The sequence below is a fragment of the Triturus cristatus genome, chromosome 12, assembly GCF_964204655.1.
Source record: "Triturus cristatus chromosome 12, aTriCri1.1, whole genome shotgun sequence".
Lineage (NCBI taxonomy): Eukaryota > Metazoa > Chordata > Amphibia > Caudata > Salamandridae > Triturus > Triturus cristatus.
Window position 1 is genome coordinate 703,428,819 of NC_140595.1, and position 25,753 is coordinate 703,454,571.

At 46.9% G+C, this 25,753-nt stretch overlaps 2 non-coding genes across 2 annotated transcripts; both read left to right on the forward strand.

The window, feature by feature from the left end:
• The first annotated feature begins 20,201 nt into the window (after positions 1–20,201).
• On the forward strand, positions 20,202–20,283 carry TRNAS-CGA (transfer RNA serine (anticodon CGA)). The gene has a single exon. It is a non-coding gene; the product is annotated as a tRNA-Ser (tRNA).
• Positions 20,284–21,568: 1,285 nt separating this feature from the next.
• On the forward strand, positions 21,569–21,650 carry TRNAS-CGA (transfer RNA serine (anticodon CGA)). The gene has a single exon. It is a non-coding gene; the product is annotated as a tRNA-Ser (tRNA).
• The last annotated feature ends 4,103 nt before the right edge of the window (positions 21,651–25,753 follow it).

Here is a 25,753-nt window from a genome sequence, read left to right on the forward strand (position 1 = left end):
CAAGGCGCACATCGCATAGCACGCGCTAGTGCCTGTGCTATCTCGCGCTCTCCAATGAATCTGTCATTGCGCACAATGTATTGCATATTATATTTCACGCCCGGTTCATCTTATATCACACTTTTTGGTGCATAGTTTATACCATACACTATATCTAGTTTTCATTTTCAATCGTGCTCTCAGGACTATGTTCTATATAACACTGTGTTCACCTACCCTTTTCACGGGCATTACATTTTGCGATAGGGGGTGGAGGGTCAGGGGGTGTTTCTGCCAAGTGAGCCCGGAGTCACAGTCACTAACGTCCTCTTCTTCCTGAATAAAAGTGAGATTATGCTGCATACTTGTTCATATTTTAAGTAGTTCGCACAGACACACATTTTAAAAACAATAAAGTTCCTAATACCCACCTTCTATGAACAGTTAGCTTGTTGCCCCATCCACCTCCTCCCTATCCTCTGTTGTCTGAATCCATGGACTAGCCTCCTCCCTCCTGCCATGCATGGTCTGATGTGCTGCCACTGCTCTGCATTTAGCATGATGTACCAGTCCACTCATCCTGCCCTCCATTGCCCAATTCTATGGCCCATCATTGACCGCCTGCTTAGCCTCTGTGCTTTGCTTGCTGCCCCTATTCTCCTTCCCCCTGCCCTCCGATGTCTTTGTGCATGCCCCTGCTCCATCCTTTTTGCCCACCATGTTCCATGGACCTGCCACTCCTATCTACTCTGAGTGTTCTGTTGAGCTGCCACTCCCCTCCCACCTGCCTAGCATTGTCAGATGACTGTAACCTGTCCCTGCCACCTCCACCCTGCCTGTCCACATGCCATGCCCCTATCCTCTTCCTCCTGTCCTACATGGTCCATTGTACCACCACACCCTTCTGCCCTCCCTGGTCTGTTGTGCTGCAACTGCTCCTCCTGCCTGCCCCGTGCGGTCTGTTGTGAGGCCCCTTCCCCTGAGCTTTCTTGTCGGTGCACAGGTCCTGACCCTCCCTTCTATCCTCCATCGTCCTTTGTGCATGCCCCTGCACCCTCCTTCTTGCTCATCATAGCCATTGTGCTGCCACTAACCCTCCCACTTGCCATGCATGGTCTTCTGTGCTGCCATGGCCCCTCCCACCTTCCCTGTGTGGTCAGTTAGCTGCCCCTGACCCCCTCCCACCTTCCCTCCATGGTCTGTGTGTATGCCATCACAGTCTCACTGTTGCTCTTCATGGTGTGTCTTGCTTCTAGTGCCCATCCTGCCTGACCTCCATGGCTATCTTGGTGCTCCTGCCCTGCCCCCTTGCCCCCAGCCCTCTGTTTACATGTGCTGACCCCTACTCCCTCCCTCATGGCTTGTCTGTTCCATTGTAATGCCCCTGATCCGTCCCTCCTGCCCTTTATGGTCTGTTATGCTGCAGCTTTCTCTCCTGTCTGTCCATTATGGTCAGCTAGCTACCATTGCCTCTTGCCCCTCTGTTCTCTGTTGTCCATGTGTATGGTCCTGTCCCCTCCCTCTTGCTTTCTATGGATTGTTGTGCTGCACTCCCGTCCTGCATGCCCTGTGTGGTGTATTGTGCTGCTGCAAACCCTGATGCCTGCCCTGCAGGGTCAGTTTGGTGCACCTCTCCTTGTCCCTCCTGTCCTCTGTTATCCAAGTCCATGTCCCTACCCCATTTCCTTCCATGATCCAATGTACCATACTTGCGAACATTTTGAACTTGGTAAGAGGGAGATTTTGAAAAAAAAACTGGGGTATTGATTTTCCCATTTGAGTTACATTGAAAAAGAGGAGATTGTAGACAGGAGACAGATCAAATCAAGCCCATTTGAGCTTAAAAACATTGGACGTTTCCTGGCTGAATCGGGTCTGTTGGCATGTATGGTTGTACTACCATTGCCTCTTCCTTCTGCCCACAATGGTCTATTACATTGCCACAGCCTCTCTTGCAAGTCCTGTATTGTTGGTTTGTTGCCCCTGCCCCCCTTTCCACTGCCCTCCATAGTCTGTTGTGCTGCCACGGCCCTTCCTGCCTGCTCAGTGTGGTTAAATTGTTGCCTCTGCACTCTCCTACCTGCCTTCAATTTTCAGAATCCGTGCCCCTGGCCTCTGCCTCTCAACAGTATCCCAATGAACAACTAGATTGCTAACATTCTATATTTATTACAAAAGTGTGGAACGCCTGACGTCATCTTGATGTAATCAAAACTGTAATACCTAGAGTATTTCCTTTAGAAATTACATATATGAGAGGGTGTTATTTGCATCAAAATTATGGTTAGTGCTCTAAAAAACTAAAATGATGACATATTTTCTGAGTTTTCAAATAGCGACAAAGAACTTTTAAATTATTTGTAATCTTTATGTTTTTTTATCCAGTTGACCACTTGATTAAATGTTGCACCTTGGCGAGAGGATGTGGTGTTACTTCCAGAGCTGCAGACTTTGCAACTGGGGAACCAGGTTGGAGTTTCTGCTTCAGCTCAACATTCTGTGATTGTGGTCAAATCCCTTCATCTCCCCAGGTCTACAACCAAAATGAATTTGATCTTGTGTGATGTAACCAATGCTCATGTAAAGCATTCCAATACCTGACAAGTCTGCACTATATAAAACTGCAAATACACAAAAAATAAGTGTTTTGCACACTTCTGTCATTGGGCTACATGTGAGCTACATCTGGGTGATATTTGTGCTGCATTTAGGCTCTTTTGTGTCTGGTGGCCATCTTGGGAGATTTATGTGTTATGAAGTTTCCTAATTTCCTCATTTACTGCAGTCTCCTCAGTAGGAAATGCTTTCAGTTTTTTACTTTGATTCCATCAAGAAGGTATTCAGATATGTCACACATTTGCCATACATTCTGAATGTTAGCACTCTAGTTGCTCATTAGATCACTGTAGTAAAGCTACTGCTCACCACGGAAGTCTGCTGCTGGTATTAAACGTGCATGTTTCAGTCTGCATATCAGAAGTTTTTCAATGAAATAGAAGAGGATTTGAGAAGTCACTCAAAATGTGCCCTAATTTTTCTTTCTTCAGCACTAATCATAATTTCTATGGCAAAATGAACCCCCTCATTGTGTTCCTATTTAAATTAAATGTTTTAAGTGTTACCAGTTTATTCCAATCAAGATGGCTTCAGGTGTGCCATACTTTTGTCATAAGTAAGACAGTAAGCGCTCTAGTTGTTCTTAAGAACACTCTGGGACATTCTGTCATTAGGCTATACTTGGGCTACATCTGGGTGATATTTGGGCTTCATTTGGGCTCTTTTGTCTCTGGTGGCCATCTTGGGAGATTTATTTGTTATGAAGTTTCCTAATTTCCTCATTTACTGCAGTCTCCTCAGCGGGAATACTTTCAGTTTTTTATTTTGGTTCCATCAAGAAGGCATTCAGATGTGTCACACATTTGCCATAAATTCTGAATGTTAGCACTCTAGTTGCTCATTAGATCACTGTAGTAAAACTACTGCTCACCAGGGAAGTCTGCTGCTGGTATTCAAAGTGCATGTTTCAGTCTGCATGTCAGATTTTGTTTATGAAATAGAAGAGGATTTGAGAAGTCAAAATGTGCCCTAATTTTTCTTTCTGCAGAACTAATCATAATTTCTATGGCAAAATGAGCCCCCTCATTTTGTTCCTTTGTAAATTAAATGTTTTAAGTGTTACCACTTTATTCCAATCAAGAAGGCTTCAGGTGTACCATACTTTTTTCATAAGTAAGACTGTTAGCGCTCTAGTTGTCCGTTAGAACACTCTGGAACATTCTGTCATTGGGCCATACTTGGGCTACATGTGGGTGATATTTGGGCTACATTTGGGCTCTTTTGTCTCTGGTGGCCATCTTGGTAGATTTATTTGTTATGAAGTTTCCTAATTTCCTCATTTACTGCAGTCTCCTCAGTAGGAAATACTTTCAGTTTTTTACTTGGTTCCATCAAGAAGGCATTCAGATGTGTCACACATTTGCCATAAATTCTGAATGTTAGCACTCTAGTTGCTCATTAGATCACTGTAGTAAAGCTACTGCTCACCGGGGAAGTCTGCTGCTGGTATTCAAAGTGCATGTTTCAGTCTGCATGTCAGAATTTTTTTATGACATAGAAGAGGATTTGAGAAGTCAAAATGTGCCCTAATTTTTCTTTCTGCAGCACTAATCATAATTTCTATGGCAAAATGAATACCCTCATTGTGTTCCTTTGTAAGTTAAATGTTTTAAGTGTTACCACTTTATTACATTCAAGATGGCTTCAGGTGTGCCATACTTTTGTCATAAGTAAGACTGTTAGCGCTCTAGTTGTTCGTTAGAACACTCTGGGACATTCTGTCATTGGGCTATACTTGGGCTACATCTGGGTGATATTTGGGCTACATTTGGGCTCTTTTGTCTCTGATGGCCATTTGGGGAGACTTATTTGTTATGATGTTTCCTAATTTCCTCATACACTACAGTCTCCTCAGTAGGAAATACTTTCAGTTTTTTACTTTGATTCCATCAAGAAGGCATTCAGATGTGTCACACATTTGCCATAAATTCTGAATGTTAGCACTCTAGTTGCTCATTAGATCACTGTATTAAAGCTACTGCTCACCAGGGAAGTCTGCTGCTGGTATTGAAAGTGCATGTTTCAGTCTGCATGTCAGAATTTTATAATGAAATAGTAGAGGATTTGAGAAGTCACTCAAAATGTACCCTAATTTTTCTTTCTGCAGCCCTAATCATACTTTCTATGGCAAAATGAACCCCCTCATTTTGTTCCTTTTTAAATTAAATGTTTTAAGAATTACCACTTTATTGCAACCAAGATGGCTTCAGGTGTGCCATACGTTTGTCATAAGTAGGACTGTTAGCGCTCTAGTTGCTCTTTAGAACACTCTGGGAAGCTGCTGTAGAACACAAAGGAATCAACTGACAGTCTCTTCCCTTGTTGGATGTACATGTTTTACTGAGAATGTCAGACTTCATTCTCACATGACTGAGAAAGATAATGTGAATTTTCAGAAAATATGCTCTCAGTTAGCTTATAGATCACCTTCCAAACCTCTGTGGGAAAAGCATGAGAGAATAGTTTTCTCTCAAACATGATTCATGATATCACAGCAGAAGGCTTTTTCACATGGTAAAATCACCTTAGAACACACCACAATTCCTAAAATGAGTATGGTACCATCAACAAATAATTTATAATGTAACTAAAGTCTTAAAACCTTCTATTAATTGCAATGCTTTTTAATGAGGTGCTATCATGTATATTGGTCCCAAGATGGCTGTCAACACTTCTTGGATGAAGTGCTGACAGCCAATCAGATCTTACGATTAGATGTGTGGTGAGGCTCCGCCCAGATATATATGTGATTTTACTTTTGATTTTCTCAGGAACTACTGAACGGATTTACACCATTTAAGCAAAAGGCACATGCCTGACCGGAGGACTACCTCTTTGCCAAATTCCAAGTAATTCTATTCAGCTGTTCGGGCTGTACCTTCGACTAAAGGTCCTATGGGAAAATGCATGGGGAAAACGCGTTTTGGGACCCTCCTTTTTTCTCAGCCCCCGCTTGACGAATCACCCCGAGACTTTCAGGGTAGGAGCTGAGCGGAGCGCCCCATTAGTTTTGAAAATTTCACGAAGATAAGTCAACCGGTGCCAAAGTAATTCAAAATAGAATTTTCAGATTTCCTATGGGAACTCGGTCCTTATTATAACTATCTACTGGCGACCACCAGTAGGTAATATATGTATTCACTGAAAAACCATAGGTTTCAGGGGTGTTATAGTTAGCTGGACATTTCCCTCGTACAAAACCCTAGAAATTCCCCTGTTATAGTTAGTTTAGCTAACTATAACTCGCGCCCCCGCAATGCACTGCTGATGACATCACATATTACATCACTCATGACATGGTCAGTGACATCACTGATGACATCACTGATGACATCTCAAATGACATCACTGATGACATCACTGATGACATCATCCATTGAGTATGTGTTTCTGAACAGTTTTATTATGTTTAATATTTATAGGGAAAGGCCTGCTGAAAAATAAGTGGGTGTACAAGTGTGTGAATGGATGATTTTCTAGGTGCGTAACTGAGTCTATGAGTCATTAATTGTATCTTACTGCAGACTAGTGACTAAACTGTGTGAATGTCTGTATGCGTCTGTGTGTTGGTGTATAAGTGGCTGCATGATTTTGTGAATAGCTATATGAGTGTCTATATGGGTTATTGATTGGTTGTCTGAGTATCTGTAAGGGTGCCTGAGTGTTTGTGTGGGTAGGGTGTGTGTGACTCAGTGACTAGATGTGTGAGTGGGTGATTCAGTGGGTGCATGTTTTTAAGAGTGCATCTGTGATGGACTGTATGGTTGGGTGAGTGTATGTATGGGTGTGTTAGTCATTGAATGTATATCTCAGTTGTACATGTGTCAGTAACTACATATGTGAAACGCAGTGTATATGTGTGTAAGAGTATATAACTATCTATATGTGAGAGTGTTTGATTTTGGGAGTGGCTGTATGCGCCATAGTGCATGGATATCTGTGTCATATGCTGTTTGTTTTTCTGCAGGACGACACAGAATTTGTTAGTATTTTTATGAGTAAGTGAACTTGAGTGTTTTTAACTGTATAGGTGAATAAATTTTACTGTGATTAATTATTTGCATGACTGATTAGATGTGTCAGTACCTCAATGGATGATTGGCGGTGTGTGAGTGTCTATATAGGTGTATAAATGCACAGAGTGACTGTAAGTATGAGTGACTGTACAGGTGAGTGAGTGGAGATGTATGTAGACCTAAAAGTCAATGAGTGGGTGAGTAGTTATTGGTATTGGAGTATCTATGGTTCTCAAAATGGCCATCTGAAATTGTGAGTCGGTGTATCAAAGGTTATATTAGGGTGTGAGAAGATGCACTAATTTATCACATGGATGACGTCATCAGTGATGTCATCAGTGATGTCATTTGAGATGTCATCAGTGATGTCATCAGTGATGTCACTGACCATGTCATGAGTGATGTTATATGTGACGTCATCAGCAGTGCATTGCGGGGGCGCGAGTTATAGTTAGCTGAACTAACTATAACAGGGAATTTCTAGGGTTTTGTACGAGGGAAATGTCCAGCTAACTATAACACCCCTGAAACCTAAGGTTTTTTCAGTGAATATATATATAGATATATATCCCACAAAAGATTGCCTCGCAAATGAACCAAGACCTTGAAGGGCGGCCAGTGTTGCTGGTACAAGGCTTCCAGTAATAAATACCACAAAACCCTCCTTGTGAAAAGAGGCACACCGACTCTGGCTGGGTTACTGCATTTCATTTATTCATGGAAAAGCACGAAGGCAATAGGCATCCTTTTCCCAACGTTTCAGCTTCTGCAAGCCTTGATCACGGGAGGAGTCTCTGACTTTTGAATGACCCACGTGGTTCCTTTTAAACACTGCAGGCCGTATTCTTTTGCAGAGCGCGCAGGGGGAAGATTATTTCCAATTTTAAACGGAGCGCTTTGATATGCGTGTTCCTCTTTGCTTGTCAATCCCCAGCGCTAAAATACATTCAGCGCTCCGTTTAAAATTGGAAATAATGTCATAATTGTTCATAAAGATAAATATATGTGACACAATTAAACAAATATTTAATTAATAAATAAAACATTGCAATATATAAACTCAAACACCTCCCACTCTTTTGCCCTACAAACTCAATAACCCATCAAAAAACGTTTTAAAACCTATAATAAAATAGAGGAAACAAAATATTTTAAAACAATTATACAAACATTTAGACACAACTAATTAACTATAAAATGATATACTTCAACAAAAGAAATAAGCATATTCTATATAACGGTATTAAAGTAATCAATATTATTTTCAACAGAAAAGTTTAAAAATATATATATACTTATCCTTGATAGTATGTTCCATCGTTTTTTTTTTATAGCAAAATAGTGTTGATGAACAATATTCTTTAGTTTACAATAAGGTGGAATACCACTGGGAAACTGAGCAGCATCAGTAATTCAGCCAGCGGAATGGGCGCCAACATATGATGAGCCTGCAAGTGCAGAGACTGCGGTGTGACGACCAGGAGTATCTGGGATGATGGTGTGTCATGCATGAGACAGGAGGCTCACTCTGTGACAGGGCACTCCTACTCTAAAACTCATTCTCACTCAGCACGCTACCGTTCCAATGCTTGGCATTAGACGTTAGGGCCTACAGTCCGATTACAATCCAGTGTGAGGTGTACGATCGGACAAAGGGCCTTCCTGCCCTTGTGAGGGTAGGGGGCCAAGACATCATTCATGCTTCTATGTCTCCAGCTGATCAAAAGCCTACAAAGCGACAGTTTCTTAATATTTGTGATAATCCTCTGTAATTCCAAGAAAAATTACAAACTATGTGAATGTTGTAATCCTAATCCTAATCCTGGTCAGAGATCTGCTCTCTCCCCCAGTAGCGCCGCTGTCACTGCCCTGCTAAGGTAGGAGTTTGAGGCCTGTTGTCTGCCTTGCACTTTGTGCCCTGTTCGGTTTTTCTGACTTTGGTTTCTGTTCTGTCTCTTGTTATTGTTCCTTATACTGTATTGTACCTGTATCCCTCTTTTGTTCCTGTGTCCTCCCTGCCCGTTTTCTGCCGCTCTTGTTTAGCCACTGCTGCCCCCGTGGCCCCTCCCCCCTGCTGTTTTCCACTCCCGCCTCCCAGCTGCGCTTCCCTTCCCCCTCCCTATTTAATGGTGTCCGCACAGCGAACGCGCCAAAGACGTGTCAAAGGCATGCCCGACCCGGCCGTAACCAGCACACATAGACCCTGGATCTCTTACCACCCACCACTACAACTCAGCAGCCCTCCTCACACTCATCCCCAGAAGTAACAACAACTGCCAGCTGTCCACGCTGAACACCACCCATGGTCAGTTCTCCTGCCATCACTGTTGCCAAACCTTCTCCACCCTCCACACCACCATGGCCCCGCCCCTACACCGGACACCAACACCACTGAAGCCTGAGGTGCATCCTGCTCAACGTGCGCTCCCTGCACAGGCATGCTGTAGAGATCTGGGACCTCCTCGACACCCTCTCGCCAGACGTCGCCTTCTTCACAGAAACTTGGACCAACTCCACCTCCGCCCCTGACATCGCCACCGCCATACCCTGATGGATACAAGATCTAGAGGAAGGACCACCCAACCCCCCCAGGAGGAAGGCTTGCCATCTCACACAAGAGCTCCATCCGACTCACGACCTCTAGCTCGAGCGTCAGCCCGCCCGCCACCGAACACCTCAATTTCCACATCCAGACCAGCCCCAGAACGACACTAAGAGGCACCCTCACCTACAGACCTCCTGGACCCCGAACTGCATTCACCACTACCATCACCGACCTCATCGCGCCCCACACCATCACCTCCATGGACTCCATACTCATTGGAGACTTCAACTTCCACCTCGACAACCTCAGCGACCCCAACTCCACCCCCCTCCTAGACAACCTCGCCAACCTCAAACTGAAACAACTCGTCACCACCCCACCCACAAGGCAAGACACACCCTTGACCCCATCTTCACAGGAGGTAACAGCATCCACTTCAGCCGCAACATGCAACCCCCCTGGATGGACCACCTTTGCGTACACTTCCAAGTCAACAAACTTACCGCGGCCAAACCTACACCCCGCCCCCCACAAAAGAATTGGAGCAAAGTCACCGAGGAGCAGCGCGACTCCACCCTCAACCGCACTGCCCCCTCCACCTCAACCGACACAAACCTCGCAGCCAAAGAACTCCACAGATGGATCACCAACTGTGCAGACGAGCTCGCACCCCTACGTTACCCCCGACAGACAGCGTCCCACAAAGGCCACCAGGTTCACCGCTAACCTCCAAGAATCCAGGCGCACCTCCAGACATCTCGAGAAGTACTGGAGAAACAACAAATCCTCGGAAGACCACACCAACTACAAGAACGCCATGACAGAATACCACCAAAGCATCAGATTCTCCACAAGGACCTTCATCCTGAACAAGATCCTCGCCAACTCAGGCAACTCTAAGGAACTCTCCAGCATCATCCAGGAATTCACCAAATCCCCCAGCAAAGCCACAGACAGTCTAAAAATCAAGGATCTCTACGACAACTTCAAATATCATCCGGCAATGCAAGCCAGCCCACCATCTCCTCCTGGACCCCAGTCACCACCAAAGACACCACATCGACCATGAAAAGGCATCCACTCAGGAGCCCCCATGAACCCCTGCCCCCCGCACATCTTCCACAGAGCCACTGCCGCCATTGCACTGGAACTATGGCACACCATCAACGCCACCTTCAAAACAGGCATCTTTCCTGACAACTGGAAACGCGCAGAAGTCAGACCCTACTCAAGAAACCCTCAGCAGATCCCAAGGGAACTCAAAAACTACCGACCCATCTCCCTCCTCCCCTTCAAAAGTCACTGAGAAGACCGCAAACGGCCAACTACCGAAATTCATCGAAGAAAATTCCATCCTCGACCCCTCCCAATCCAGATTCTGCAGCAACCACAGCACTGAGACCGCTCTACTCACCACAACAGACGACATCCGCACCCTCCTCGACCAAGGACACACCGCAGCCCAGATCCTTCTCGACCTCTCTGCAGCCTTCGACACCGTCTCCCACTGCACACTCACCGCCAGACTACACAAAGCTGGCATACAGGTAACCACCATCTACTGGCTCCGCTCCTTCCTCACCGGCAGAACTCAAAGAATCAGACTTCCACCCTTCCTCTCTGAACCCACAGAGATCAACTGCAGATTACCCCAAAGATCATCGCTCAGCCCCACGTTCTTCAACATCTACATGTCCTCCCTCATCGCCATCGTCAGACAGCCGAGACTCAGCATAGTACCCTATGCAGACGACACCCAGTTCATCCTCTCCCTCACCAAGGAGCCCCTTCCCACTAGACTCAACTTCCAGGAAGGAATGAAGGACGTCGCATCCTGAATGAGCATCAGCTGTCTGAAGCTCATCCTTGGACCCTCCCCCTCTGCATGGGACAACACCTGGTGGCCCACTGCCCTCGGCAGCCCCCAACCCCACGGACCACGCCTGAAACCTCGGCATCATACTCGACTCCTCCCTCACCATGACCCGGCAGGTCAACGCCATCACCTCCACCTGCTTCAACACCCTCTGCATCCTCTGAAAGACCTTCAAATAGATCCCCTCCGAATCAAGAAAGACCGTCACGCACTCACTCATAACCAGCAGATTGGACTACGAAAACACCCTCCATGCCGGGATCAACAAGTCTCTGCTCCGCAAACTCCAGACCACACAGAACACCACAGCCAGGCTCGTCCTCGGCATCCCTCGACACAAGCACGTCTCCCAACACCTGCGTGACCTCCACTGGCTCCCCTTCGAGAAGAGAGTAACCTTCAAGATACTCACCCATGCCTACAAATGCCTCCACAACACCGGACCCCAATATCTCAACGATAGAATCTCCTTCCACTTACCCCAAAGAAACCTCCGATCTGCTGACCGCGCCTCTCGCCGAACCCCACGCACCCGCAGATCAAGAACAGGTGGAAGAACCTTCTCCTACATACCAGCCAAGACCTGGAAAGAGCTCCCGATCGACATCAGAGGCGCCCCCACGCTGCACATCTTCAGGAAGACCCTCAAGACCTGGCTCTTTGACTGGAGCTGCGCCCCCCCCCCCCCGGCCCCCCAGCGTCTTGAGACCCTAACAGGTGAGTAGCGCGCTTAAAATTCCCTGATTGATTGATTTATTGAACTGGGCCCATGTGAATTAATTGTTGCATTTTATCGTGGCAAGAGATATAAAGGATTATCTGTTAGTAAAGAGTAATTGGCCTCAACAGTCCTCTGAATATGCAGCTGCCTTCACTGCTGTGAGAAAATGACTGGTAAAGCAATGATGATGGTGTGTGTATCTGGCTAAGATTAACTGGGTCAAAATGAGTAACTGTAAACAGAGTAAGGGTGAATCTCCTGCTGATTCCTTGACGGTTTGAAAGATGGGATTTAACATTAGTCTTGTAATGCCTGCTCTGCAGAGAGGGCTCCGGAAGCTGTTGGTGCTGCTTTTGTTCAAGGTTTGCTGCCCAAGGTGGTGGAACCGCATCATACCATTTATACAGGTAGAAAACAAAAGGACATGTTCAGTGCTTAATCGGTAAAAAACATAAGTGCCAAGGCCTCACAGCTTGCACCACCTATTGCCCCCGCTATGCTGCCAATGATAGTAACAAATACAACTACTAACCATCCCACTCCTACACGTGTGACAATTCAGACTATCCCAGACCCCTAAAGCTATAAGAAGGGCTTGGACAGCAGTTATTAGTCATTTTTAATCAGGGCCGGACTGGGAACCAAAACCGGCCCTGGCAAAGTGCTCGGCCGGCCCCCTGGGGATTGGGGTTGCCACCGAGCTCTTTGCCAGGGCCGATTTTCGGCCGATTTTGTTACAGCGCCGATTTTGCAGCTATGCTGAAAAAACGACCCTGTAACAAAAACGGCCCCCAGGGGCCCAAAACCGGCCCCCACCCGTGCGGCGCACCGGGGGATAGCCCGGTGCCCGCTACGGCCAGTCCGGCCCTGTTTTTAATGTACATTGCATTGCTAAACAATTGTTGTTGTGCTCATCCCTAAATTGCCCTAACAGTACCACCATGTGAAAGATTGTCAAAGTGCTGGTGTTGACAATTAAGTGCTGGTGCTGAGCACTAGAAATTACTGCCTCAAATTAGGCCAGGTACATGCTCAATTATTTTCTTTTGCTAATTATTGAGTTGCTGTACAAGAAAGGAAAAAGAAGTCGAATGAATCAAGATTGGTGTCTTTACAAGGGCAATTGTTTCAACGAATGGCCAAAGGGAGGGACAGGGGAGGAGTGGGGAGACCCCCTACTCTTTAGAATAGCTCGAGAGGAGCTGAATGTTCTGTAAATGTTTTGATCCCAGTAGATACAAATGAGCCACACATGTGATGTTTTATTAACACAATGCCTTATTAACACAGCTGTTAGCCATTCTTCTGTAGGTACCGCTAAAGTCTCTGCTTTACCTCTCTGAGGCATGTCCACTGTTGCAGCTCGCATTTAAATACCCGCATCCATCACCATATCAGGCTGGCGGTTGTGTGGACCTCTGTAGATGTCTCAGTCTAGGTGCACCTGAAAGGGTAGAGGACTAAGGGCCTGATTATGAGTTTAGCGGTGCGGGAGCCGGCGGCATGCCACTGCCCTGCTCCACCAATCTTGACTAGTTTCCTTGTAGTCTGGCGGGTGGTCCTTTGGCATTCACTCAGCGGTGCCTTTCAAAAAGGCACCGCAATTGGAACGCCAAAGCAAGTTCCTGCACAGCATGGACTATTAGGTTCATACCGTTCAGGAATTGGGCATGCATGCACACAGGGGGGCACACCATGTGCCTCCCTACATGCATCCCATGGGCCATGTGTCCCCCTTTGTTTCCTCACCGCTACCCTAACAAAGGCGGTCCCACCGCTGTGGTTAGGGTTGAAGTGAGGAAACTTGTAAAATGCTTGGCAGTGACGGAGCGGCCCCACGTATTGCTGCCTCAGGACCCCTGCGCCAGGGATCACAAATCCCTGGCGGCTGCGGTGGTCCACTCATGGTCCGACTGCCATACTTGTAATCAGTAGTCAGACCACTGGAGTGGTGGTCCCCCACCGCACCACCACCATGGGTTTGGCGGTCCGATGTACTGCCGAAATCGGAATCAGGCCCTAAATCCTGTAATTTCTGTTGCATTCTTGAACCTGTAGAATTGTTTTACCCTCAATAATTTCATGACTGCGGATCCCAGAAAGCAGAAATGGAAATGAGATTGGGATCAATCAATCCTCACGACTGGCATGGATCATTGCCATTTAGCATTGCAGGGATGCCTGTTTTCTATAGAGCGGAAGGGGGAATCCTCTAAGAATGTCTCACTGTACAGGTCTTTCCGTGTTGAGCATGAGTGCCTTATTGATTCCTGGATTCCACTTTGCATTATGGCAATTATAGGTGTATTCATTTGCAGTACATGTTTCAAAGTTTAAAGAAAGGTGAGGGGTGGATGAGTTACTAATGCAGATTGGGGGAATTCTGCATTGGGTTTGGGTGTCAGGCACAGTAAGTGGGAATCCTGCTCTGGACATGGGTGGCACCATAGACCAAGACATAAGGGGTTCTGGGCATGGAAGCCTCATTGCTGAGGAGTGGAATGTAAAATAGAATATTACGTCTGTTCTTTCCACTTGGAAGACCAAAAATACAGTTGTGTGTGAAAAGAGAAGGAAAATGAGCACGCGTGCTTAGAAAATCTATCCAACAAATCTATTAAACAACTCACACTTTAATATCTTCTAGACCTGTCCCTTAACCCTGCCTACTCAAACAATGCTGTGAGTACCCACACGGTTTTCCTTAATAAAGCACTGTGAAAGCCCCAGCAATCTGAAGACTCAACTATTTACAACTCCATGGCCTCACTTTGAGACAGACTTGAGAAACGAGAGATTCAAGGATAGGATTGTTCGAATAGATGATGGAAATACCCTTATCTGAACCAACTGTAATTTCAGATGAGCAGATTCCAAATAGGTCAAACCATGGCTGCATGACTACTCTTAGGTCTGAGGAAACCATGCTTCAGATTGCCTCACTTGACGCAATTGCACTGACTCCCTATGGCGAAGAGAATGCCTTTCAAATCGGTGCATGTTATGCACTGAAAAATGTATCCATCTTGTATCTTCAGAACAGATGTTCCTGGTAAACAACTTCATGTTGCTTAGGTCTGATTTCAAGTTCTGGGTGAAATACACAGGTACCTTCCTATACACAGGTGTGGTTCTATGGAACTTGCTACCCCTTTGTGTAATCTACATCTGACCTCTTTTCGGAAAGATCTTTAGATGGAATTCTGTAGAGTCTGCTGGTATCATCAGCCTGTCTGTCCAGCATGGTGGCCAATCGGTAGTGGCGTCAGGCCAGTGGAATCCATCACCCCGGCCTTCAAGGCAAACACACACCAGACTTAGAGATCTTGCCAGGCAGGTGAGTATCTTTCTGCCCTCACTGCCTCTGTGGTGTCTCCATTGAAGGCAGTGAGGCTTTGCTGAGCAGGCCCGTGATTTTTGTTTTTTAAATATAAACTCCCAAAGCGGGAGTTTAATCTTGAGAAAAAATTAGTAAAGCCCTTGATGCGCAGGAATTTTTCTCCCTGTGCTTGGAGACCAAAGTGCCACTTCTGCGCCAGGACCGCCATCTTTGCATGGACCTGGGAAACATGGCAGCTAGGCCAAACGCCTTTCTCATGCAGGGATCCTCTTCCACATCCATGTGTGACTAGTGGTGACGAAATGTTTATGAATGGGGCTGGAAAGAATATTGCACGTGTGTGTGTGTGTGGAGAGGGGGGCGCTCCCCTGGACCAACAGCTGTCTGTGACATGGGAAGTCTGTTTATCTTCAGTTCCTAGCAGGGGAATCGCCCTCTCCATCGGGTTTGACTGACCATTGTGGCTTTTAATTGCTGCATAATCCCTGAGCACAAAGGCCCCCAGCGGTCCTTTTCAGGGCGCTGCGTGAGGCTGGGATCTCCATGGAGCCCCTCCGCCTGGCGGATCACAGTGGGGGCGTGGAGCGGGCCAGGCGCACAAGCGGCCGCGCTGGGACTCTTTTCTACAGACCCACGAGCCGTGAAATGAGCAGTCACAGGGGGTCAGTGGACTCCAGCCCTCGGGGTCTAGTCCTGGCCCCTGGCAGCAAGAGCTGCCGAACCAAGTGAGACTAACAGGAGAGCTGCCTGGGACGAAAATTAGAAACATGTACTGTAGATAGAAAGAAATGCGTGTTTTCATCACTGTAAAGCTTAGCGCTGGATAGAGTGGACAAAATCAATGGTGGTGAGTGGTGGCAACAATTGTGCAGCGGGGAGAGACCGTGTGAAGGCATTTGCCTCTCAGCCTTGCAAACATACAGGGGTCGCAGGGACAGCGCGACAGATGCTGACAATAAACCGCATTTATACATGACTTTTTTTAGTCTAACATAGCAAAAACAAGGCCCATTTGGAGTGAAAGTGCTTTATATATAAGACCTAAAACAGTAGTAACACAGTAGGAAGCGAAAAAGGGCATAGTAAAAATGTAATTAATAAAGACCCTAGGGTTAATTTCACAGGGTATGATAAGAATACTAACTTGTTGATTGCATAGTGCTGCAAACCACGCTTCAGCGGTGTCTAAGCACTACAAACACCTGGTGCTAGTGTTGTCGAATGTAATGGTAGTCGGTTTACCACTGTCATTATTAATATGCATCTGTAGCTGGAAGAGCCTGTGTGAGGGCAGGGAATGGAGGAGATATAAATGGAACGGTGGGAAGGTGCGTAGAAACATTTGAAGTATCTATACCCTTGTATATTTTATATTAAAAAATAACTTCAGAACAGAAAATGCACTCCTGTAACAGGAGAGCTGCAGATCTGACCAACTTGGACAGCAAACACCTCCCATGTTTAATGGGAGTTTGAAGGTGGGTACTGGGTGTATGTTGTAGTTAGAGTCCTGGGCAACTGGCGTTGTAGATGCTGAGTACTAGCTATGCCCCTATATGCCTGGTCATACACAGAACCGATTTATGCAGCCCCTGTATCTATGCCTCTGTAAGAGATCCCTGAAAGAGATGTCAATTAAGGGCTGTGTGGAAATACAGTTAAATGATGAAGAATTACAATGCCCAGTAGGTCTATTTATCACTGAATCTTTCCGTCTTTGCATCCATGCATCCATTACCCGTCCATTATTCAACTGTTCACCCACCCACCGAGCCACAAATCGATAAGGCTCTTTGCCCCACTCTATAGCCTAGCATCTCCGACTCCTGCCATGTTTGTTCCTCCATCTTTGCTCCCTCCAGCCAATGGACAGTGCCTTCAGCCTGTCATTTCTGATTCCCTCCATATTTTCTTGCTCCAGTAATTAACCTATCGTCTTAGCTTGCATCCCTCCCACTCTTTATCCCCCCCTTCACCCACCCCCCCAACGCCCATCCGCCCCTATTCTACCTGGCCTCACACGATTCCCCCTCCCTTCCAGTGTTACCACTCCCTTGTGCTCTGGTGATGTAATACCACCCCCCTCCCAACCCCCAGCCACCCCCATTCTACCTGGCCTCACCCGCTTGCCCCTCCCTTCCAGTGTTACCCCTCCCTTGTGCTCTGATGATGTAATACCACCCCCCTCCCAACCCCCAGCCACCCCCATTCTACCTGGCCTCACCCGCTTGCCCCTCCCTTCCAGTGTTACCCCTCCCTTGTGCTCTGATGATGTAATACCACCCCCCTCCCAACCCCCAGCCACCCCCATTCTACCTGGCCTCACCCGCTTGCCCCTCCCTTCCAGTGTTACCCCTCCCTTGTGCTCTGATGATGTAATACCACCCCCCTCCCAACCCCCAGCCACCCCCATTCTACCTGGCCTCACCCGCTTCCCTCTCCCTTCCAGTGTTACCCCTCCCTTGTGCTCTGATGATGTAATACCACCCCCCTCCCAACCCCCAGCCACCCCCATTCTACCTGGCCTCACCCGCTTGCCCCTCCCTTCCAGTGTTACCCCTCCCTTGTGCTCTGATGATGTAATACCACCCCCCTCCCAACCCCCAGCCACCCCCATTCTACCTGGCCTCACCCGCTTGCCCCTCCCTTCCAGTGTTACCCCTCCCTCGTGCTCTTGTGATGTAAGACCACGCCCCAGTCGGTCCACTCTACCTGCCTCACCCCGCTTCCCCCTCCCTTCCAGTGTTACTCCTCCCTCGTGCTCTGGTGATGTAAGAGCCCCCCCTGCCGCGACCTCAGGGCCGGGCCCGCTTCCCAGGCTCACACCTCTGCCTCCCCTCCAGCTCGTGGCCTCGTCGCCTTCTGTTTATGACTATTACCTCCTGGCTTTGAACCCGCCACAGTAACTGTGAATATGCGCAAGGGCCCGGGAGAGGTGCTCGCGCGGGGAGGCGGCTCTTTGATCTCCACTGGACCCCCGGGGGCTGCGCGGGAGGGGGCAGGAGCAGGGTCCGCAGACTCGGGTCAGGCCTGGGGCTCAAACTTTCCCAGGGTGTCTAACCATGCAGTTGGGGGTGTGAGGGACCGTGGGAATGAGACACTGAGCCTAAAAACATATGAGCAATTGTTCCCACTCGCAGCAGTCTTCATCAGTATGGAATATCACAGAACAGGCAATATTGGTCATACATCAGCATGATAACGGCTTTAAAGTATGCAGTTATCACATGTGCACGGTCTGCAAGGTGAGGGGTTATTGCACGGGCGTACCATGGGGGGAGTGGAGCGGTTCGTGTCAGGGAGGATTCTGACACCGAATCCACTCCCAATATGATGGACAGGCTGAGGCTGTGGGGAGACCTCCTTGAACATTGACTCAACAGTCCTTACCTCCGAAGGGGGGCAGGGAAATGTTGAGGGAAATGTCACTGCCAGGGAAGTCTACATGCGAGGCCTTACCTAAAGGAGTGGACATGCAAGGCTTGTGGTGAGATTTCATCACCAGAACACATCCAATCCAGACATCGCCTACAGCAGTGATTCTCACAGTAGGGCCCGGAGCTGCCTGCGGCTCTCCTGGCCTTCACATGTGGCCCCGGTTAACAGCAGCACCGGGCTGCTGTTTACATCCGTAAGCACAATCACTCAGCAAAATAAATGGGGAGGCTTTTATTTACAAGCTGACTGAACTTCAGTCAAATATTCTAATGAAGTCTCCTGCAACATGTAACCACCCACAAAGCCCCACTCCCACCCTGCTACCTTCAATGCTGCCCTCGGGCTCCCCACAGACCACACTTCGGGCCCCTCGGAAAGCATTTGAGAGCATCTATGGTGTAAAGGGTCAGACTGCATGTGGTGAGGGGGGTGTTCCTCAAATACACAAAAAGATGATGGAAGGGCTGCTTGCAATAAGTCTAGACACTAGTGATTACTGCAAATTAGTGCCAGTGATATGCCACCCTGCGAGGCAGATGTGGATCCCATGGTCACTGTGCCACTGGAAGCAATGCACACCCAACTGACAAGCCCCAACCAGGGCGAACCCGGCCTTGGGTTGCTTGTGTTCCGGTGCAAGGAGGCTGTGGTCTGGCTGTTCGGGCTGGACTGTTCCTATCGGAGTAGGTTCACGACTAATTTGCATAAGCTGGGTCCAAACTGAGGTGCTATGCTGGGAAAAAGCACAATGAATATTAAACAACTTCCTACTGACCACCGAATAAGGGAGGAGGAAAAGGGAGGCCTCAACCTACGGTTGAAATAGTCTCCCTGAGAGTGAACTGGTTTTAGTAGTCATAAGGGGTAATTAATTACATTTTATTGTGTTATTATTTTTATTTCATTTGACACTTACCGGGTTCTGTGGTTAAGTTTCTCTGAGGCACTGTTAGAGCCTGAAGCATGCCCGCACCTTGTAGTGGAAGAGAAGAAGTTGTTAGAGACAGGAATATATATATGGCTGAGACGGTGCTTAGTGTACAACCGAGATTGGAAATTTGCCTGCACACATCCGACGTAAGTACTGCAAATCATCCAGGTCACCTCGCGCAAGTACTGCAGCTAAAAAACCATATGTAGCCTATCAACCACATTTACAGATCTCAGTCTACTCTGTGCTGCCTAGCTCAAACATATCCCAAAAAATGCTTAAAGAGTATCTGCTGCATGATGCCACATAATTAGCCTTTTCCTGCTGCATAATTTAGAGAGCCATGCCGCATAAATATAGAACATTGCCGGCTAAGACGAGTAACGCGCTGAAGAGGGTTTGGGGGCTGTCAGTGTGGTGATGCAACCCATATTTCATAGGGATCTGTGAAACAGTGCCCATAATTCCCGAGGCACGTGAAGTACGGTATTTCCCACATACAACAAAGGGCCAGTTGGGGCTCGAGGAGGAATGTTTGCGCAGTTGCAGTTCCTGCGTGCATTCCACGTGCAGCTCATTGAGTGTAGACACAACTTCTTCAATTTATCAGGTGATTTAAATATTTGTGTGTGTAGAAATGAATAGTGAATATACTCGTGTCTTGCACGTAGATACTCCGTCACACTCTGTCCAGCTACGCCATGTTGGTAGAAACAAACACAAACGGTTTCCAACAGCTGCTGTGATGGCCGAGTGGTTAAGGCGTTGGACTCGAAATCCAATGGGGTTTCCCCGCGCAGGTTCGAATCCTGCTTACAGCGTCCTTATTTTTATTTAAAAATATTTCGGGTGAGACAGTGATTAGACACAGGGCAAACTCTATACAGTCCATTCATATTCGTGTATATGAGTACTGAAATGGTTAATACGTCACTCATGCATGTACTTATCTACCAATCCGTGCGCGTCAAGTCGTAGAATGTGAGTTCGAAGGGTTAATGCTTAAAGTATATATGTACATACAAGCCCCGATGCATACAAGTGCATCGGGGCTGCTGGGTTTACCATGTGCTGTGAGTACACATCGGAGTGGCAGGGGCGTACCTATCAATAGTGCGGCGAGTGCAGTGGCACCGGGGCCCCGCTGGGTTTACCATGTGCTGTGAGTACACATCGGAGTGGCAGGGGCGTACCTATCAATAGTGCGGCAAGTGCAGTGGCACCGGGGCCCCGCTGCACCCCAATTATAGCAGTTTATTTAGTGCTAAACCAGGGACTAGGGCGCTTGTTTCTTTATTGCGCCAGGGCCCCTGGCACCTTTGTTATGCCACTGCGGAGTTAGGAGGGACGCTCTGTGAAGGGCGCACTCACAGGAGGAGCTGATGGTGTTACCAATGAGTGCGCGGGTAACAGGGGCTGATGCCCCCATGCACACAGGAGTAGCTAGGGGTTTTATTTGAAGTGTCGATGCACAGGTGCTTTTAGCGTTACATTGTGCATGGCATGTGTGCAGACTGCATATGTGCAGAGTATGTACAGGTGTTTGCTAAGTTTACTCAGTGGCTTTTAATGTTGCAATGAATGCCAACGTCACGCGAGCGCTGCGTTTTTGAGTTCAGTGAATATCCGATTCCAGGGGATGTGTCGGCTACAAGCAGTCATTTTGTATACGTAGGCCACTGGGGGTAGGTGTACAGTATGTATGTAAAATCTGTTCGTTTTACAGTGTGTAACATATGTGCAGCCCAGCCGCCAGTTACTGATTTCAAAGTATATATACTTAGGGGTTGTTAGATTTAGAGTGTGTTGTAGTATATGCACAGGCCAGCTAACATAGTTACTGGGTTCAGTGTATACACGTGGGCTGCTGCTTACAGCAGTTTTTGTATACGTCAACTTTTAGGACTGGTGCATATGGTGTATATTGAAAGGCTATTCGCCTTACACTGTACTGTATGTGTGCGGGTCACCGTGTGCGGTGTCCAGCGAGAACTGCCAGGCTTAACTGTGCTTTACTTACACTACGGCAGCGTTAAAGGTGCTGCGTACAAGCTGTCGCCGTGTCTCATTGCTCGTATACAAGAACAGTGACGTCATTGTCAGGCAGCTGCGATGGCCGAGTGGTTAAGGCGTTGGACTCGAAATCCAATGGGGTTTCCCCGCGCAGGTTCGAATCCTGCTCGCAGCGTGATGAGATTTTGCATGAACGCCATTGGGTTTAGTTAAGGAAATGTTTACTTCCAGTTTCGCAATCCTCACCAAGTCACAGATGTAAACATTTAGGCAATTTCCACTCCCAGGAAGTGTTTTAGCGAGCAGGTACCTCTGAAGGGTTTGTAATCTGGGTCTGCCCTGGCGGGTCATGACGAGTCACAAAAAGAGGATTTTTTTGCAGCAATTGTAATTTTTATGAAGCGTGCCTTGTTAAGGCTTTTAGGGGCATATTATCAAGCACATGCGAAAATTATCGCAAATCGCGCATAGCGCAATTTTCATTATCGCCGTATGTCGCTGGATTTCAGCGCTTGGACGTATTATTAACACTTTTCACCCAGGCGATGTGAAATCCAGCGATGGAGGGTGATAACATGCATTAGCGTGAGAAAAGCAGCGAAAAATGATCTGCGATAATGTAAACCTTGATAATAGGCAGGTGTGGACTTAGCCCTGAGATCCACCTCCCATGTTACAGATGGCTAAATCGGATTACTAGCAGGAGTTAAAATCCTGCGATAAAGGGGCCTTAGCGTGACTTTGATCATCGATTCGCGAGTCTGGGGCATCCTTGTAAATATCGCGATGCAGCTGTAGCGATGTTTACCCATGTTCTTCTGTGAGGAACGCCCACTTTGCATGTCATTAGCGATAATAATCGCTGACATGCAAAGTGGAGAAAAGAAGGCTGCTAAAGCGGCGAAATTGGGCTTGATAATATACCCCTTAGGCTCTTTCTGAGTACACTTAAGGGTCCGTTCCCATCGTAGTAATATAGGGAAAAGAGGGTAGAAATGAGCGGTGACTGCTTACTGCACATCTGTGCCCTGCCAGAGACTTTGAGTGATGCGTGTTGCTATTTTTTATTAACTGTCTGAAAGCATACGAAATAAGCGATGGCAACAGGGCACTGCTGGTACATGCCCCGTCCTTCCATTATTTTTTATTTTTATACTGCTAACCTTTTGCTGGTGCTAATCTTGCCTGAATTACAGAAAGCACTGCACTACTTTATATCTCAGCCAAAACCCATGGGTACCAGAACTTTACTGCACCAGCCTGACCGCCATACACCTTTATTGATGTGCTGCTTTCCCACTGAAGCGCTAACTGCGACATAATGTTATCGCTGCTGTAGGGTGATACCTCCAGATTTTCCTCCAAGCTCTGTATGTGATATTTCTATAGAGAACGCATGCTGTGCAGAGTATAAGCCAAGCAGTTAAGGGAGGCAGAGTTGATTTGTGGATCATTAATGCATAGCAACATCGGGGCATATTTACAAAAAAATGCCGGAACGCAGTGTTACGCAGAATTTGGCAATAGCGCACTCCGACATTTTTTAAACACAGGGATGTGCCGTAAATACAAAAAATACAGCACACCCCTGTGTTTCCCCTAGCTCTGACAGTAAAAAAGCTGCCTAGTGCAAGCGCAGGCACCCTGCCGTCATGTTGCAAGGGTGATACGCTTCAGGGGCACCTGCCTGCACATAAACAATCAATAATAGTTATTTGCTATTTCTATGTGTGCTGCAGAATAAAGCACACATGGAAAGAGCAAAAAATGAGGAGAAATTAATAATTTCTCCTCGTATCGCCATTCTATGACCCGGTATTATCAGGCCTTAGTTTTTAGCGCCGCCTTGTAAATCTGGGGCAGTGTAAAAAAGCAATGGGTGTTGCGGTGGAACGCCCACAGCAACACCCATTGCCTGCCCCTTTGCCGTAGCGGGCTGCGGCGATAAGGGGCATAGTTCCAAGCTGGCATCAAGTGGCCTAGCACCACCTTGTAAATATGGGAAATGGCGCAAGCCCACCGGAACATCAAGAAAAGTGACGCTCTGGTAGCAAACAGGGCTTGTAAATATGCCCTATAGTGTTCTTCAGAGAGGTGCATCTTCAACTCTTTCCTAGATTAGCGCTGTATTAGGCCCGTTCTGATGGATAAGGGGATGTTGTTCCAGATCTTGGGTGCATAGATGGGAAAGGAATGCTGCTTTGTATTTTTCTTTCTTGCACTTCTTAGTTTGCCGTCTGATAGTGTCCTGGATGCGGGTGTGCTAAGAACCAACAGTGATGACGAGTTTGTCTGCTAAATGTAAACAATGTAGCTAGTTTTGAAGATGGTGCAGGTAGGCGTAGGAAGCCAATGGAGTTCTCTCAGGATGTGGGTGATGAGATCATATTTCTTCATGCCCTCGGTGAGGTGTGTGTAGAGTTAACTTAACGGGTGCTAGTGTGGAGTCTTGGAGACCATGGATCAGCATGTCACCACCATCCAGAGGCAAGAGTACAAAGGCTTTAATAGCAGTTCTGAAGTTGGATTCTAGACAAATCAGTTTCACTTTCTTTAGAAGTGAGAGCTCCTACCAGGCCGTCTCTGCTTTTTTGACAGTGCATTCCTCGAGGGCGAGGTTGGTGTCCAGGGAGAATCCAAGTGACGTGGCATTCAGTGAAAGCGGTGGTTCGAGGCCATCAAGGTACATGTCATTGCACCAGATCTGTACTCTTTCTTGTTTGTTGTTCTTGGAAAGCAACAGGAATGCTGCCATGATTAGGTTAAGCTTCAGGTAGGCACTGGACATTCAGATGAAGTGTGGGCAGTGTCAGAGGTGATGGGCGTCTGAAACAGAGAAAGTGTTGAGCTAGAGTTGTTAACCATCAGCACATTGTTGAATCCTGATGGTGTTGTCTGTTAGTAGAGCACCAGGTGGCTCCATGTAGAAGTTGAAGATGACAGTGGCAAGTGTGGAACCCTAGTGGACTCCACAATTGATGGGGATGTTTTGGGACCGGGGGGGAGGGGGGTAACAATGTGAGCAAACTGTTATCGGTTGAAAAGGCAGGAGACAAATCAGTGAAGAATATTGCGTGTGAATTCCTATCAAGTCTCCAGGGTGCTTATAAGAGTGAGATGGTGGACAGCGTTGAAGGCAGCTGAGAGGTCCAGCCGCATTGGGCATAGCCTAAACTTGATTATGTTTTCCTAGATATCATCACTTTTTGAGATTTTCTGATGTTACATTTTCTTTAACAAGGTCAGTCTGTGGAAAAACCCACTCATAATTTCATATTGTAAGTATTATTACTTCTTGAGATCACTTGCTTACTAAATTAAGTTTGTCTGCATCTCTAGACACACAACACATTTCTTGTTACTTCTAAACAAACATTGACAAAGCCAACAAGGTTAACATTTGTACTGTGCGTATGTACAGAGTCTCACAAAATGCACTCATGAAAAACTGGAGCATAAAGTAAACGGGAGTGCTGGCACAGAGAAGAGTGGTGTGCCAATTCTTTCAGACAGTGCACTCTCTAAAGTCGACACACTTAACTCAGAAACTCTCTAAAACAAACATTACCTTTATAATGTTAGTGTTAAGCTATTTGCTTTATCAGTGTTTGTTTGCAAAGCATTGATAACAAAAGATAAAATAAATAAAAAATACCAGAGAAAAACCAAGCACATATCTGAAGATATCTCAAAACTGACACTGAATTAAATTTGTTAAATCTTTCTACATGGCACCATTTATTTTTCAAATTTTATACATGAGAATATGAACAGAATTTAAAAGCTCCTTGCACATGATCCAGCCATTTAGTGCTCTGCAGCAGTCAGGAAAACAGATTTATGGGCCCAGAAAAAGAGCCATGTTTCCAGTCACTCTAAGTACATCTTCGACCTCAAAGACAGGTTGAGGGAATGCAACAAATGCTGCCCCTCTCTCAGCACCACGATTGTTGCCTTTGTGTGCCAATCCCTGTGCTTTCATGCAAAGCCTGCTCTTTAATACAACCTTACAAAAATAATACACCAGTTGCTGTGCTCTCACAGATGAGCTGGGAGAGGCGGGGAAGCAATATGAAGAGTATTATGATGGGTGAGAGAACAAGAAAACACATGGAGTATCCCCCCCCCCCAAAAAAAAAAATATACAGTAGTTCCTTTATGTGAGCCATGTAAGGATACAAGTTATCCAGTAAAAGGATGATAAAGAAGGTCTTCTCCAGGAGAGGGACAAACACAAGAAGAACAAGCATTGGCATAGCCAATAGGCCTCGCCTTTGG